This window comes from Chiloscyllium plagiosum, unplaced genomic scaffold (genome assembly GCF_037043375.1).
Source record: "Chiloscyllium plagiosum isolate Xiang-an unplaced genomic scaffold, Cpla_swu_hap1 HiC_scaffold_21, whole genome shotgun sequence".
Lineage (NCBI taxonomy): Eukaryota > Metazoa > Chordata > Chondrichthyes > Orectolobiformes > Hemiscylliidae > Chiloscyllium > Chiloscyllium plagiosum.
This window is the reverse complement of record NW_028270159.1, coordinates 30730299-30746510: the sequence shown is the minus strand read 5'-3', so window position 1 is coordinate 30746510 and position 16212 is coordinate 30730299.

The window sequence follows — 16212 nt, the reverse complement described above, 5'->3', positions numbered from 1 at the left end:
TGATTTCTCTCCACAGCTGCTGCCAGAACTGCTGAGATTTTCTGGCAATTTCTGTTTTTGTTAGGACTTCCACCTCTGATCTTACTTCCTTACAGGATCCATAGAGATTTCAGGACAGTGAAAAATTCACCCTGGTGCAACCAGGAGGAGTTGCTAGGGTGGGTTTTGTTGTTAGAAACCAGATAGGGGATTCTCTGGACTGAGAGAAACAACATCTAACAGACAGTGGATATTGCAACTTGGTAAATTAGGGAGAAACAAGGCTGTGGAGTCTGGAATTAACTTCAACTGGTTCATGAAAAGACTATAACCTTGTAGAAAGAGCCTCCAGTGTAGCATATAAATGTGACTTCAGCTTTTGATTATGTTGGAAAGTTCAGGAGATGGACATCTCTTCTGTGATGCAGTGCATTAGTTGCCTTGTAAATAATGTGTCAACAAAATTGACTTTAGCTTGGTTGTTATGGCAAAAGTTTTAAATCATGAAATCATCTGGCATGATCCTTTCAGTTGGTCACTTGAAATTCAAATCTCTTTTTAAAAGTTTTTAGGCACTGTGGGAATCATAACACTGTAACTGGACTGAAAACCACACAATTAGAAGATTGTTATATATTGGAGAATCAGGAGACAAGGACAAATAGAAGACTACAAAGCCATAGTTTGGCTGGCAATTGTAAGAACTTGCTTGTGTTTATCTATTGGGAAGATTTATGTTATGCTGTAACAAAGAGTTTTTAAGCATGTGGTGCTTTGGTCGTCATCCCAGTTTTTTTTCTGTATGGAACTACAGAAGGATACTTGATGTTGTGGTGATGCAGTATGAAAGCCATTTAGAACGTAGAACAGTACAGTACAGTTCAGGCACTTCGGCCCTCTACATTGTGCTGACCTTCTATCTTACTAAGATCAAAATAACCTACCTACCCTTCATTGTACTATCATCCATGTGCCTATCCAAGTGTTGCTTAAATGTCCCTAATATATCTGACTCTACTACCATTGCTGGCAGTGCATTCCATGCACCCAACCTATCTCTCTCTATGTAAAGAACCTATCTCTGACATCTCCCCTAAACTTTCTCCCAATCACCTTAAAGTTCCCACACTGGGAAAAGGTCTCTGGCAATCCATTCTATCTATGCCTCTCATCATCTTGTATACGTCTATCAAGTCACCTTTCATCCTTCTTCACTCCAGTGAGAAAAGTCATTGTTCACTCAACCTTTCTTCATAAGATGCCCTCCAGTCCAAGCAGCATCTGGTAAATCTCCTCTGTATCATCTCGAGAGCTTCCAAATCCTTTATATACTGACCAGAATGGAACACAATATTCCAAGTGTGGTCCAACCAGGGTTCTATCGAACTGCAGAATAACTTCGTGGCTTTTAATCTCAATCCCCGCTAATGAAAGCCAACATACTGTATGGCTTCTTAATGACCCTATCAACTTGGGTGGCAACTTTGAGGAATCTATAGACATGGATCTCAAGATCCGTCTGTTCCTCCACACTCCCAAGAATCCTGCCTTTAACCTGTAATCTGTATTCACATTTGACTTTCCAAAGTGAATGACGTATCACTTTTCCAAGTTGACCTCCATCTGCCATTTCTCAGCCCAGCTGTGCATCCTGTCAATATCCCATTGCAACCTATACTACTATTTACAACCCGGCTAATCTTTATATCATCGGCAAACTTACTAACCCACCTTTCCACTTCTTCATCCAAGTCATTTATAAAAATCACAAAGAGCAGAGGTCTCAGAACAGATCCCTGTGGAACACCACCGGTCACGAGGCTGAATACTTTCCATTAACTACCATCCTCTGTCTTCTATTGGCCAGACAATTCTGTGTCCATACTGCCAGATTTCCCTGTATCCCATGACTCCTTACTTTCTGAAACAGCCTACCATGGGGAACCTTAGCAAATGCCTTGCTAAAATCCATGTACACAAGATCCACTGCTCTACTTTCATCAATGTGTTTTGTCACATCATCAAAGAATTCAATACGGATTGTGAGGCATGACCTGCTACTCACAAAGCGATGCTAACTATTACTAGTTTTCCAAATAATCATAAATCCTGTCACTCAGAATCCTCTCCAATAATTTGTTCACCACCAACATAGATTAACTGGTCTGTAATTCCCAGGGTTATCCCTATTCCCTTTCTTGAACAAGGGAATAACATTTGCCACTCTCTAATCACCTGGCACTACACCAGTGGACAGTGAGGACACAAAAATGATCGTCAAAGGCGCAGAAATCTCTTCCCTCACTTCCCGTAGTGGCCTTGGGTATATCCTGTCTGGCCCAGGGGACTTATTTATCCTCATGTTTTTCAAAATTTCCCACACATTCTCCTTCTTAATATTAACCTGTTTGAGCATATCAGTCTGTTTCACGTTGTCCTCATGAACAACAAGGTCCCTCTCAGTAATGAATACTGAAGCAAAGTATTTATTAAGAACTTTCCCATCTCCTCTGACTTCAGGCATAAGTTCCTTCCATAATCCTTGATCGGCCCTCCCCTCACTCTGGTCATCCTCTTGTTCCTCACATAAGTGCTTGGGGTTTTCCTTAATCCTACCCACCAAGGCTTATTCTAGTTCTCCTAAGTCCATTAGAATAGCATCACAGAATCTCAACAGTATGGAAACAGGCCCTTTGGCCCAACAAATCCACATCAACCCTCTGAAGAGTATCTCACCCAGACTCATTCCCTCACCCTATTTACCCCTCACTAATGTACTTAGCCTACACATCCCCAAACACTATGGGCAATTTAGCATGGCAAATTCACTTAACCTAGAGAAAGTGTGGACTGGAGATCAGAGTCGAGAGTGGGATGCTAGAAAAGCACAGCAGGTCAGGCAGCATCCAAGGTGAAGGAGAATCAATGTTTTGGGCAAGAGCCCATCCTGATGAAGAGCTCCTTGGATGCTGCCTGACCTGCAGGTGAATTGGCCATGCTAAATTGCCCGTAGTGTTAGGTAAGGGGTAAATGTAGAGGTATGGGTGGGTTGCGCTTCGGCGGGTCGGTGTGGACTTGTTGGGCCGAAGGGCCTGTTTCCACACTGTAATGTAATCTAATCATCTAATGTAATCTAATCTAATCACCCTAATTCACGTAATCTGCACATCTTTGGATTGTGGGAGGAAAACGGAGCACCCAGAGAAAACCCACACAGACGCGAGAGAATGTGCCAAGGCTGGAATCAAACCCAGTACCCTGGCACTATGAGGCAGCAGTGCTAACCACTGAGCCACCGTACCACCCCACTTCTTCAGTTTCTTCCTGGTTACCTTGTAACCCTCTAGAGCTCTGTCTGATCCTTACTTCCTCAACCTTAAGTAACCTTTCTTATTCCTCTTCACTAGATGTTCCACATCTCTTGTTATCCAAGATTCCTTTACCCTACCATCCTTTCTTGCCTCAGTGGGGCAAGTATTTCCAGCACTCGCAGCAAGTTGTCCATAAATAACCTCCACACTTCTGTTGTGCATTTCCCTGAGAATGTCTGTTCTCAATTTATGCTCCACAGTTCCTGCCTAATAGCATTGTAATTCTCCCTCCCCCAAATAAGTACTTTCCCATACCGTCTGCTCCCATTCCTCTCCATGAGTATAGTAAAGGTCAGGGAGTTGTGATCAATATTACCGAAATGCTCTCCCACCGAGAGATCTGACACCAGACCTGATTCTTTGCCAAGCACCAAATCCTACATAGCCTCCCATCTAGTTGGCCTACCTACATATTGAGTCAGGAACCCTTCCTGGACACATCTGACAAAGTCTGCTCCATCCAAACTATTTGCACTAAGGAGGTTCCAATCAATACTGTATTAGGGAAGTTGAAGTCACCCATGACAACAACTTTGTTACTTCTGTATCTGTACAAAATCTGCCTCCCAATCTGATCCTCCGTATCTCTGTTGCTGTTTGGGGGTATGAGGAGGGTGGGTCTATAGCAAAGTTTCTGTCTTCCACCCATTATGACTCGGTAGACAAATCCTCCTCGACAACCTCCTTTTCTGCAATTGTTATACTATCCCTGATTAGCAATGCCACTCCTCCACCTCTTTTACTTCCCTCTCTATTCCTTTTGAAACATCTAAACCTCGGAGTATCCAACAACCATTCCCAGTGATATCCAAGACTCTGTAATGGCCACAACATCATACCTCCAAGTACTGATTCATGCACTAAGTTCATCACCTCTATTCCTGACACTTCTTGCATTAAAATAGAAATACTTCAACTCATGACACTGACTGCAACTTTGTCCTATTATATGTCTATACTTCCTCACAGACTCTCTGTACGCTGTATTTGCCTGTTCAACAGCTATCCTATCCTCTGATTGTAGCTCCAGTTCCCATCCTCCACCAAACCAGTTTAAACTCTCCGAAGAGCTCTGACAAACCTCCCACCTGGAATATTGGTGCCCCTCCAGTTCAGGTGCACCCCTTCCTCCTTGTACAGGTCCCATCTTCCCCAGAAGATATCCCAATGATCCACATATCTGAAGCTCTCCCTCCTACAGCCACATGTTCAGCTGCACTTCCTCTCTGTTCCTAGCCTCACTAGCCCGTGGCACCGGTAACAATCCTGAGATTACTACTCTGCTCGTCTTGCCTTCTAGCTTCCAACCTAACTCCCTATATTCCCTTTTCAGGTCCTCATCCCTTTTCCTAGCTATATCATTGGTGCCGATGTGTACCATGACTTCTGGCTGCTCACTCTCCCCTTTAAGAATCCTGTAGACTTGATCCGAAACATCAATGACCCTGGCAACATACCATCTGGGAGTCACACTCGCAATTACAGAATCTCCTCTAACCATTGAATTTCCTATCGCTATTGCTCTCCTATTCTCCCCACTTCCCTTCTGAGCCGCAGAGCCAGGCTCAGTGCCAAAGATGTAGTCGCTGTGGCTTTCCCCTGGGGGTCATCATCCACCCTCCTTCCCCTCCAACAACTGCCCCCAACAACCCACCTCCCTCCACTCCCCCCACCCCACCAACACATTCTAAAGCAGTATACTATACTTATTATTGAGGGGATACTTATATTGTGGAAAAAGGTGCTCATTTTGCTGCTAAGATTTGCACTTCGATCCACGGCTATATTTTCCATCCAGAACACTCACCCTTTTTAATAGGATCAATAGTAAGCATGTAAGATTGTGCATTGGAAAGGTCATGATGGTTCTTTAAATGCAGTTTGTACTCACAATAAAATGACAACTTTTGAAAGGATATGGTATTTATGAAGGATTTTGTAAATGCACATTTGAAAATATTTTGATTATTTGTTATTTTATCTGATAAAATTGTGCATTACATTTTAACCAAATAATACTTTAATAAGCGGAACACACTGAAGAAATTATTTGTATTTTCCTAACCATGTTCTTTGATGTTAATTGGCGTGGCTAATGCAAAGGTTGTACATCATGACCACACTAGTAAAGAATTACACAGGCAGTGCTTTTCATAGGAACCACATCTATTTTCTATATCTGCACAAATTAAATTCAAATCTTTTTCATGGAATATTGTTGAACACCTTCAGACTTCAGTCTCCTTAGCAAGCTCTACAATCTTAATAATATCAAAATTCTATGCGTTTCATTAGTGTACATGATAAAGAATTCATGAAGGGAATAGAATATATGGGTTTTCTGCAGAATTCCAAAAAGCAGAGGATATCTATTGCAAAGGTAATTGTGTAAGAAATTCAAGTGAATAGATTCAGAGGATGGTTGAAAGATGTAATGGTAAAAGCAAGAGATATAAGGACATTTCTCAAAATGGTGAAATGTGGTGAGTTTTCTCAGCTGGAGTTCATATTCAGACCTTAAGCCTTAAACACCATTTTAAAGAAAATGTAGCAAAAGGGCGAGTTCTGATGAAGCATCATTTTATTATATAAGAAAGAGAGAGATAAGTGTGGAGTTGCAGAGGTCATTAGGTTCGACAAGTCAATAAGATCATAAAAGGTAAAGCAAATCGCTGCAAACCCAAAATACTGCAGACTCTGTAAATCTGAAATAAAAATCGAAAATGCCCAGCAAGATTAGCAGTATCACAGAAAACAAACTGACTGAACATCTTGGGTCAATGATCTTTTATCAGAAGTGAATCTTAAGTTTTACATCTAGAAGTATTGAATGCAAAGTGCAAAAGTAATGTTGAACCTGTACAAGATTTTTGTCATGTCACAATATTATGGACAGCCCATTATGTGACGGGTTATTGAAAACAATAGAAAGGTTGCACTGTAGATTTTTTAAAGATTTTACCAGGATTGAGGGGTTGTGGAGTTACAATAAGAATGAATAGCATTTGGGACTTGCTTTTTGCCAAGCAGCTGTTTACTGTTCCTCATAAGCATGGAAGGGTGTTTTTCTTAACCACTGTTATGGGCTGATTACTGGTTTAAAGCGTTAGGCTACGATGTGTCACCTTTCAGTTCCTCCATTCAAAGAGTAGTGAGGGCAACTATGTTGAAAGACAAGACCAATGCCTTTGAAAAGGTTCCTTTTAAATGAATGCTTCACAGATATATGTTATATTTTGAAAGCAATTACATGTTCTTCACTTATTAAGACAGACGGTTAGTTTAAAATCTGAGCCACATATTTTACCAAGGCTGCAGCTGATATCCTTCCATTTCCTGGCAGGAGAAGTTCCGCTGAAATGTGAAATAGGATTCCGAGAGCGTTTCAATTCCTCAGAGGCAGTGGTCCACCTCCGTAAAGTGTTCTATTCAACATCCCACCTAAGAACTGGTGAAAAGGGTATTCCAGGCTGCAAAGTCTCTGAAAGAGACACCAGTTTGCAGACAGAGCCACAACGGCAAATGGCTTAAACATGTTAATAAATCCCAGTTCACCAAAGCATCAGCTGTGCAAACATTTCAACATGAAGTTCTGTTTTGCCAAGTCTTTCACATAACCACAAGGGTATGAAAAATAAAATGGCGTGGTGGGAATTTCCAATTACCATGTAATGCATGCAGCTGAGTTTCTGATGGGTGCAAGTTCAAGTAAGACAGAATAATGTGACAGCTTTGCAAAAGCACTTAACCATAGTTATTGATATTAAAACCAGGATATTTCATTTAAACTCAACCAAGCCGATTTTTATATTATTTCTAACCACGTCTTAGCTGTACCTGTACATTTTAATTTGTAATCTGAATCAATATTATTCACATCGGCATACATTTACAGACAAGTGAAAATGAGTAAACTAAAATCCAATTACTAAACATTATTGTGACAGGTTGTATGCCTCAGAATCACAAAATCACAAAGTTTGGCAATGCAGAAGGAGGCTAGATAGTCCTTTGTGTGTGTGCCAATAGGATAAAGATCTCTGGGAAATATCATTTTTTAAACAGTTATGATTTGTAATGAAATATTAAATCTGCATTACATGTAGTAATTTAACTGCAGTTAATCAATTCAGCTGTTATTTTATTTGCATTTTCAATACATAATTGTTTTGGAAGCAGACTAGAGAAAGACACAATTCCAAATGAATAAAGGAATAAGGGACAGATATTAATTGTCTTGGGAATATTGGTTTTGGGGGCAAAAAAGCCAGCTCAATCTTTTGTCTCTGTAGGAAATTCAAACCGAACCAACAAAAGGTATAAGGTTGGAAGTGACTGCTCCTCGTGTTAGTCTAGGAGAAAGTGAGGACTGCAGATGATGGAGACCCAAAGTCACAAAGTGTGGCCCTGGAAAAGCACAGTCACTCAGGCAGCATCCGAGGAGCAGGAGAGTCAATGTTTCGAGCATAAGCTCTTCAACAGGAATGTGGTCTTCATCAGAATTCCTGATGGAGAGCTTATGCTTGCAACATTGACTCTCCTACTCCTTGGATGCTGCCTAACTGACTGTGCTTTTCCAGCGCTACACTTTTTAACTCCTTGTTAGTCTGTTAGCCTGAAGCCTGTGATGTGGCATCACAAGAAGGTTTCTTGGTTCTGACATCGGTATTAGTAGGCTGCCCTATCTACTAGCTCAGGTAACAGATATTCATGAAGACTGGATTTTGTTGAAAGTTAAAAATCACACAACACCAGGTTATAGTCCAACAGGTTTAATTGGAAGCACACTAGCTTTCGGAGCATCGCTCCTTCATCAGGTGATAGTCACCTGATGAAGGAGCGATGCTCCGAAAGCAAGTGCGCTTCCAATTAAACCTGTTGGACTATAACCTGGTGTTGTGTGATTTTTAACTTTGTACACCCCAGTCCAACACCAGCATCTCCAAATCATGACTACTATCGACACCACTAACTGCTGGGTTTTGTTGAGACAGACATCTTGATGTTTATGAAAAGCACAAACTATTCACATTGCTGTAATATCAGATTTATATTTAATCTGGGTCTGGGCTTAAAGGTATTGCTGTACATTACATGCATATAATCGATTGACTGAACACACCACACTGAATCCATTGCAGAAGACAAGTGACTGAAGATAAGATGGGTAAAGCTACACCAGAGCATCACATGTTGTGTTGTCATTTAACTGTCTTCAAGGTTCACTTAATTTAAATGCTAATAATACATAGAGGAGATTTTTCATTAGGACACACCTGAACTTGAACTAATAAGAGATTATAAGAGTCATATTCATAAAGTTATAGAGATGTGCAGCATGGAAACAGATCTTTGTCCAACTTGTCCACGCTGACCACTATCCTAAATTAATCTAGTCCCATTTGTCAGCATTTTGCCCATATCCCTATAAACCTTCCTATTTATGTACCCATCCAGATGCCTTTTAAATGTTGTAATTGTACCAGCCTTCAACACTTCCTCTGGCAGCTCACTCCATACATGCACCACCCTCTGCGTGAAAAAAATGCCCATTAGGTCCCTTTTAAAATTTTTCCCTCTCACCTTAAACCAACGCCCTCTAGATCTGGACTCCCCCACCCTAGGGAAAAGACCTTGTCTATTTATCCTATCCATGTCTCTCGTGATTTTATTAACCTCTATGAGGTCACCTCTCAGCCTCTGAGACTCCAAATAAGGTAGTCCTAGCCTATTCTGCCTCTTCCTGGAGTTCAAAACCTCCAACCCTGGCAACATCCTTGTAAATCTTTTCTGAACCCTTTCAAGTTTCACAACATCCTTCCTATAGGAGGGAGACCAGAATTGCACACAGTATTCCAAAAGTGACCTAACCAATGTCCTGTACAGCTGCAACATGAACTCCCAACTCCTGTACTCAATATTCTGACCAATAAAGGAAAGCATAACAAGTCCTCCTTCACTATCCTATCTACTTGCGACATTGCTTTCAAGGAACTATGAACCTGCACTCCAAGGTCTCTTTGTTCAGCAACACTGTCCAGGACTTTACCATTAAGTATATAAGTCCTGCTAAGATTTGTTTTCCCAAAATGCAATACCTCACATTTATCTAAATTAAACTCCATCTGCCACTCCTCAGCCCATTGGCCCATCTGATTAAGATCCTACCTTCCCTCTTGGGTGAACATAAAAGATCCTATTACACTATTTCAGAGAAAGGCAGGGGAGTTATCCCAGTACCTGGTCAGTATTAATCCTTAAAACAACCACAGATGGTGGGTCCTGCCCTTCCAATTTGTCTTGCTTGTGAAATGTTTCAATTCTGTGTATTCTAAACATCCTCTTAATTATGCGCTTCCACATCGCTGTTGATCTGTTACTTAACATAATATGGCAGTTCACTCTGCTTTCATGCCCTTATAATTGCCTTACTTAAGTTTAAAATGCTAGTCTTAGATCCGTCTTCTCTCCCACAAACTCAATGCAAAATTCAATCATATTATGATTACTGTTACAAAGGGGAATTTCCATAAAGGTAATTAATTAATCCTATCTCTTGAACAATATGTGGTCTTGTATAGCTTGCTCAAGGATGTCCTGTTCTAAGAAACTATCCCAAAGGATTTCTATGAACTCGTCTCCTCAGCTATTTTTTTCCACTTGAATTTTTCAGTCCATAAATTGTTTAAAATTTCCTATGATTATTACTGTACCTTTCTGACAGGCTCCTGATTTTCATTCCTTTATACTCCAGCCTTCTGTGTAATTACTGTTATGAGACTTGCACACCACTCCAACAAGTGACTTCTTGTCTTTATCATTTCTCATCTTTAACCAAACCTTTTACATCCTGGTTTCCTGAACATTGGTCATCACTGTCTAGTAAGCTAATACCATTATTAATTAACACAGCCCCTGCTGTCTATCTTTTTCTACCTTCTTATCCTCCTAAATACCCTTTAATATTCAATTCCCAATTAGTGTCATCCTGCAACCATCATACTTATTTGTGCTTTCTATTCATCTGTTTTGTTACATGCTACTGTATATGTGTATATTAAGATACAGACTCTTTCTACTTCCTAGTTATGCACCTCACTAGAACAATCCCAGCATAGTTCAGGTTTAGACTATTCCAAGGGTACAGCCCCCACGTTCCCAGGGCCTATCAAACCAGAATCCATGTCTACGACACCAATCAATCCTTGACCCACATATTTATTCTTCTGATCTTAATCGTCATAAGCGGTTTGCATCTGTCTCAGGTAAAAGTCAAAGATTATTACAATTTTGAGGATTTGCTCTTTAATTTTGTGCCTAGCTGACTTCAAAAAAACACTTTCTTTGTTCTGCCTACTCTGCTGATACCTACATCGACCATGACATGGGTGTTCCCCTTCCCATTGTAAGTTACTCTCCAGCCTTATATAGAAGTCCCTGACATTGGGCAGGTAACAAAGTCTTCTTGATTTTTGTTCTTTCCAGCAAAGAATTGTATCAAATCTCTTAGTAGCTATTGATAGTCTCGCATCGCATCACTCAGTGATTCAAATAAGAACAAAGAGCAAAAATATCAAACATCAGCCAGGAAAGTGGTTACCTTTGTTTTCTTTAGTGTAGGTGAAACCGTGTGCATGAAGTGTGCAAGGTCGAGAAGCAAAATTCTTCAGATGAATAATGACAATATCACCTCGTACAGCCTTGGTCCTACAAATCCTAACCATTCCGGTTTAGGAACTTCCTTGGTATAATTGCCATCTGTATACTCTATGTACACAGCTTTCTTATAGATACTCCCTATCCTGGTAGGACTTTGTTTCAAGTAGACAGATGCATGCCTGTATATTGTAAAATACAGCTAGTATCAGAACACAAAGGGGAAAAAGACTTTGTAATGATACAGTGCCTCTCATTGACTCAAGGTTTTCCAAAGCAGTTTACAACTAATATACTTCATTTGAAATATCGACACTGTACAAGTTAAAGAAGCCCAATTGAGGGAGACGCTGAATAGGCCAGAGCTATTTTCCCTGGGATGTTGGAGACTGAGGGATGACTTTGCAGAGGTTTATAAAAACATTCCCTATGATCAGTACATTTCCTTTTCACTCTTGCCACTAGAATACCTTCCCATGCCATGGTGCCATGGTCAGTCAGTTCATTACCTTTGTTGTCCCATTTTCATCTGAACAAGTTGGAAGAACTTAAGAACAGTTGGATAATTGCACAGGCTGAGGTCTTATACTCCTGACATTTGGGGCCTTCTACCTCCCCAGCTGCAGCCACACTCTCCTGTCCCTGACATTGATCAAATCAGAACACTAGGTGCTAAGGGTTGTGACTACTGCCTGTTACAAAATATTCATGTATATATCCCCTTTCTGATGTGTCACGTTGTGTACAACTGAGCTTCTAGCTTAATAACTCTCAGCTGTAGCTCATCAGGCCCCAGATACTTACTGCAGACCTGTGCCTTCCTGGGGCGCAGTGGTAAGTGTCCCTAACCCTAGACCAAGAGGCCTGTTTAATAACATCTCTGAACAGGTTGATTAGAAAAATACTACAGATCTGTTTGCTCTGGATTTCACTGGTTTCCAAGTAATATTGCTCATTTAATCTTAGTCTGACAACAGCACCTGACTCGGTCCAAATCACAGAAACTCCAGATGTTCTTCTTGCAATGTCACTCCTTGTTAATCACAAACTTGTTTAAGAAGCTTTTTCACTCCAGGATGTCTTTGTTCAGCAACACTCCCTAGGACCATTACGTGTATACGTTCTGCCCTGACTTCCCTTTCCAAATTGCAGCACCTCATATTTATCCAAATTAAACTCCATCTGCAACTCCTCAGCCCATTCGCCCATCTGATCAAGACCCTGTTGTACTCTGAGGTAACCCTCTTCGCTATCCACTACACCTCCAATTTTGGTGTCATCTACAAACTTACTAACCATGCTTCCTATGCTTCCATCTAAATCATTTATATAAATGATGAAAAGTAGTGGACCCAGCACCGATCCTTGTGACTCATGGGTCACGGGTCTTCAGTCTGAAAGGCAACTCTCCACCACCACCCTCTTTCTTCTACCTTCAAATCAGTTCTGTATACAAATGGCTACTTCTCCCTGTATTGCATGTGATCTAATATTGCTAACTAATCTACTATGAGGAACCTTGTCAAATGCCTTACTGAAGTCCATATAGATCATGTCCATCACTCTGCCCTCATTAATCCTCTTTGTTACTTCTTTAGAAACTTGATCAAGTTTGTGAGACATGATTTCCCACGTACAAAGCCATGTTGACTATCCCTAATCAGTCCTTGCTTTTCCACATGCATGTATATCCTGTCCCTCAGGATTCCCACCAACAACTTGCCCACCACCGATGTCAGGCTCACCGGTTTATAGTTCCCCGCATTTTTCTTACCACCTTTCTTAAATAGTGGCACCACATTAGCGAACCCCTAGTCTTCTGGCACCTCACCTGCGACTATCGATGATACAAATATCTCAGCAAGGGGCCCAGCAAACACTTCCCCAGCTTCCTACAGAGTTCTAGGGTACACCTGTTCAGGTCCTGAAGATTCATCCACCTTTATGCATTTTAAAACATTTAGCGTCACCTACTCAGTAATTTGGATATTTTTCAAGATATCGCTATTTATTTCCCCAATTCTATATCTTTTATGTGCTTCTCCACAGTAAACACTGATGCAAAATATTCATTTAGTAACTCTCCAATCTCCTACAGTTCCACACATAGGCGGCCTTGCTGATCTTTAAGGGCATCTATTCTCTCCTTAGTTACCCTTTTGTCCTTAAGGTATTTATAGAATCCCTTTGGATTCTCTTTAATCCTGTTTGCCATTGCCTGCTTCTGAAATGGACATGGCAGGCAGTATGGGTTAGGGGCTTCCATGCTGGAACTTTTCATGAACCAGTCATGAGTCAGAGACTTTTGGGAGGGCACTGTAGGTGCATGCCTTCAGACAACAAGATGAACAACTCAAATTTTTTGGGGCTTTTTTATTGCACCTCCCTAGTTTGGTTTTATAAGGGTGACTAGTTAGACTGTGAAGTACATGACATCTGGGGTCGAGCATGCATAGGTAGCTGTGAAATGAATTTCCTTATATTCATTGTCCTGGTTGAGTTAATGCAGCCAGATCCATTACTGACAACATTGACCCATAAGTATTTAAATATGCTCTTCAAATTTCAGGCAACACCCATTTTCGGAATGTATCAGATTCTCTGTGGCCATGCCTGTGTACCTTATATTTCTGTTGTAAAAGTCTGAGTGCTGCATTTCTTTCCTTGCTATACAGTAAATGGAACACCTTGGTGAAAAATCCACAAAGTCATACCATTCATTTCCAATCTCAGCTGCAGAAAATTCAGCTGGAATGAAAATGAAAGGAAATTCAAATTATTCTGTGTGGGTCATAGTGTTTGTAAGTTCTGTGATCCTCAATTTATCACACTAATCCTGAGTGTCACAAAGTACTGATGAGTTTTTATCAGTTATTTTGAGTGTTTTTCTAATTGGAATGGTATGGATCATGTGATTTCCTGGGTCAAAGACTACTGCAAGAATGACATACTCTTAGCGCCTCCCTATAGTTTAGCCCATCTAACATATACCATGAAGAGTGGGTTCTTGTTGAGGCAGATGTCTTGAAGTTTATTAACAACACTATTTACAATGCTATAAGATCTCAGATTTACACATAGTCTGACTCCTGTCCTTACCAAAGGTACACTACATCACATAATTTTAACATTACCCCAAGCTGACTGACTAACTACACACTGCACTAACTGCATTGTGCTACGAATGTAAAGACCTTTATACTGTAATGTCACATATTGTCATATCTAACTGTCTTAAATGTACACTGCCTGTCTGATCTAGAGACCTAGTTCGTAGCTGTAAAATATAAAGGTTTTAAGCACCGACATAAAGAAACTGCCCATGGGAGCAAAAGTCTTTGCCATCTTTCTGAAATCCCTTTCAACAAAGTGTCACAGTGGAGGCACACTAGAAGACCTGATCACTAAAAGTAGAGGATACTTAGCATAGTGATCTGAATCCACATCACTGTCTCTAAATAGAAGACTTCAACCAGCCATAACTGATCCACGGAAAAATGAAAGAACCAATTGGTTATGTAGAAAGCAATTGCAATCCAAACAGTATTTGATAATCTGTGCAAAATTCTCTTTTTGACCATTTTTCTGCTTTGGAGGTGTGTGTGTGTCATAAGGAATCAGTGCACCATTCTAAGTGGCTTGTGATACAATGAAAGAAAGCATGGAAATATACTGTGATGTCTTACCATCTATCGGTCAAGAAACTTCATAATTCTTGGTGAATGGATAGTTTCATCGCTTTGCCTTTTCAGTTTTGTTTTCTCTTGGTTCTGAGCATCACCGCCATTTATTTTCTTTTGACATTATTAAAGAAAAGTGCTTGCTGGAGGTGGGCTGCCTGCCTGAATGTTAAGTCACTAAATTGATAATATACAACCAGAAACCCATTTTCTTGGAATGACCTGTAGGTCCAATGTATTTACTTTTGCTTGTACCTTTTGATAAATGCTTGTTTAACTGTTAACGCGATTTGAAGTTAAGTCTGTAAACTGAGCAATAGATAAAGGTCGAATTGCCACTCTCCTGCACCAATTGCACAGACACAGAGAGGTCATCAGGTATCAGAAATTGGATCAGTGAGCCTCAGGGATAGTTTGTTCCCAATTCTATCTGGCCAGCTCCAAGAAATTGAGCACACGTTTTGTGCCATAGACTCATTAAGGCAGAAAAAGTGTTTATATAAATCCCTGGCACACTTCTCTAGCCATTGTGCCAAGAATGCACTTTCCATTCTATTTAAAACCCATTTTAAAGGGTGCAAGTTAAGTACTGTGTTCAGTGGATCTTTTAAGGCTTCAAAGATTATTTCCCCCAATACCTACAGAATAAATAATTGTTGCGCTTTTCTTAAAGGCATATTTCAATGTTTCGGGAATATTTTGGCTATTTATGTAAATTTGGACCCAGTTCTGAGGCGAACATTTAGTTTTGCTCAAGATAAATTCATTTTGGTTTTCAGCCCCTTGAACATACAGAGGTCATTTTCTTAATTTAAATGTTCTCGTTAAATGGAGCAAGAATTAAAACCACAGCAAAGCCCACATCCCACAGTGAATGAAAACAATAAAGTTGTCAACAGGTCTGCCCTTAATGCTGTCGGTAGCTACTTGGATTTTTTTTTGTTAAGGTTCAGGAATCATACTGGAGCCTGAACAATACGGTCGATGGAGAGAAATATGGCAGGAACAACTCGCTGCATCTTTTAACTAAGTTCCGAGCACCAAGACAAGATTCTTGTTAAGTGGCAGAGAGTCACCTATTGAGGGGGAGTATTGTTTGTCAATAACCTTATTAACTGCACATCTCATTTTATAAATATCCATCTTTCTATCAAATCTCCCCATTCCCCGGAAGCCAACCAGATGCTGAGAATTCGTGATATGGAAGTCTGAGCGGGTACCTGGCGATTTCAGCCGGTTCTTCCAAAGGGCCTCCATGTTGAACACTAAGCACTAGGCAGTCAGGGCACACTCCATGGATATGAGTCTCATCACCCCATGTCCACCAACATTAGCATCTGACATGTGCAGTCTCTAATAACCCTTATGGTAAATCAGCGATTCACTTATAGGATGCTTCTGCAGTTCAATTCTCAATTTAGGGCTGCACCAACACTTACTACTGTAATGCTGCAGCAAGGACATTGTATAGTCAGGGACATACACCCAGCTCAAGGATTGCAGTAGGCTACACCTCCAAGCTCTTC